The sequence below is a fragment of the Aplysia californica genome, unplaced genomic scaffold (genome assembly GCF_000002075.1).
Source record: "Aplysia californica isolate F4 #8 unplaced genomic scaffold, AplCal3.0 scaffold00196, whole genome shotgun sequence".
Classification (NCBI taxonomy): Eukaryota; Metazoa; Mollusca; class Gastropoda; order Aplysiida; family Aplysiidae; genus Aplysia; species Aplysia californica.
This window is the reverse complement of record NW_004797466.1, coordinates 149,394-151,976: the sequence shown is the minus strand read 5'-3', so window position 1 is coordinate 151,976 and position 2,583 is coordinate 149,394.

The following is a 2,583-nucleotide window of genomic DNA, read 5'->3' as shown; positions in this document are numbered from 1 at the left end:
TGCTTCTGATTGTTTTTGTTTTTTTCCCCTTTTACTTTTTGAAACTTCAACTGAAATTCATTTTGTCTATCCCTTGGTAAAGTTGTACTTGTAATGCTGGCTCCTTCATGCTCCTACTTTGGAAAAAAAAATCCAGTAGACAGGTGCTAGATCTATATATATATAAAATCTTAGCTTTAATAAAGTTTTACTTTTGTAAGCAACCTGCCTCATGTTATTGCGTGTGGGTTTTTATGTTACTGGGTTGAGTTTTGGAGTCTAGCTGTAAGGCGATGGTCATGTTATCGGAACGTCCATTGTCATTTTTTGTATTGGGGTATTTTTAATATACCTGTTTTATCAAGGCGAACCTGGGTTGTGAGGGATACAATTTCCTGGCAGAAAAAAGACAAAGATACTCTATAAAAATTCTCCTTTCAAGGCAATCAAACCCATGTCTTCTGCATGCAACCGTGGAGCATCTACTAACCACCACAGTACTGACGCTGGTTCCACCCTTCTCCCTCCGAGACCTAACATTGACAACACACTCTATGGAACATTACAGCAACTGCAGCAAAACTGCAATTATCACTACATTGCATTGGACAGAAGGGCGAGAACCCAGCTATTGCTGGATCGATAACAACAACAACAACTGACGCTGGTAAAAAGAAAGAGAATATTAAATATAAAAAATACTAATCTTTATGATCTCTAATTGTAAGTATTAGAATACTGGTATTCTTTCAGCTTTTGTTTCCAATACCTTGACCTCCCCCATGCTATGCTGAAAGGTGGGACAAATAGGCCTTTCTCACTCTTACGTCTTATGACGTAGAAAGACCAGATTTTGAAGCTATTTACTTGTCACTTATCCCACCAAATACTAGTAATAATAAAGGTAAGCCAAAAAATCACAAGGGGGGGAGGGGACACTTCTAATACAGTGCAGCTTCTCTCTAATGACCTTTGATACAGCGACATCCTCTGTATAGCGACCTGGTGCCCAGGTCCAGATTAGTAATTTTTCGTTGCCTCTCTGTAACAACAACTCTATACAACGACATTTTTTTTCTGGTTCCTACGATGTCGTTAAAGAAAGACTGCACTGTAGGTGATACATTGTTGTAATATGATGTTATGTGCTCTATTTGACAACAGAGATGACAATCTGGTGTGGTTAGCTCCTTTTTTCCTATCAAACATCTATCGTCCTTATCTCCCCTTCTTCTTTTTTATATTTGTTACTCTCTTGTAACACTTCAGTCTAATCTTCTGGCGCTCATATGATCTTATGCATTTGCGAGCGCCGTAAAACCTCTACTAAAACTAAAAGAGATGACAAGAAGAACCGTGTCTTAAGAATGAGGATCGAAAGCATGTATTTGAGTCGGAGCAAGAAGAGTCAGACCGACGTATCACCATTGTACTCTTACAAAAGGAAGACCAGTTAATCTGGCTCTCCATGATCCCAAGGCCTTTCAAGTTTCATTTGGAGATTCAGCATACAAAAGCCAACGAGAAACCTGTTGTATAGTGAATTAATTATGCAGAATGCCCAATCATACAACTGATCTGCTGATTATAATTACATCTTTATTGAACTATTGACTTTTTGGACAGTGAGCATCCTTGGTTTTGTGGGTGGGTGGCGGGTGCTCTGGTGTGGTTTGCTCCTTTCTTATCAAGTAGCCTATATGTTGTCCTTTTGGCTCCTCCTTTTTTGTGTTTGTTACTCTCTCGTAACACCTCCAATCTTCGGCACCTATATGACCTTACTGTGTTGCAAGTGCTGTAAAACTCCCGAGTGGGTGGTTGGCGGGTGCTGGTGTCAAGTGTGGTTTTCTTCTTCTTTCCTATCAAACATCTATCGTCCTTATGGCTGCTTGCACTGTATTCTTCCCAGGAAGTTGAGCTAGTTTCTGAATGCCATGAGGTCTGCTGGGGACATTGAGCGGGAGTTTACCCGATACAAATTCTTCTTCTTCTTCTTCTTTCTTCTTTTTATGTTTGTTACTCTCTTACCTCTATTCTTCTGGCGCTCATACTCATATGACCTTATGCAGTTGTGAGCGCCGTACAACCTCTACTAAAACTTAAAACTCCCGAAAACTTTTTAAATTCTTGGTTATCGAGTCTTTCTTATTTCTGAACTATGGTTGTTTGTTTGGCTGCACCTTTGGTAGGTTCTACTTCTTTGCTCTGTTGTTTCTGTCTGTCTTACTTTTTTCCCAGCACTAAATGACCACTATGATTATTATGTCGATGTGCTCCACTTTACTCAAACTAAAAAAACCCAAAACAAGTCATCAAGATGATTGTCTCGCCATTAGATTCTAGTTGATTATGGACAAGGTTTCTCGTAAATGTGTCCTGTCAAAGATGAAATGTTTTATGAACGAAAGAGTTGAGGTTCTGGCGTCTTCATACAATTTTTGTGGACGGATTTAAATCCAACAAATAAGATTAAGGGTTTTTTTTTTGTTGGTTGAACATGACAAGGGAACCGGTTTTTTTTATTTTCTAGTCTCATGAATTATATAGAAGGAAAGAATTAAGAAAAGAGATTGCTAGTCTAACGGTTAGGCAGCCGGACGGGTT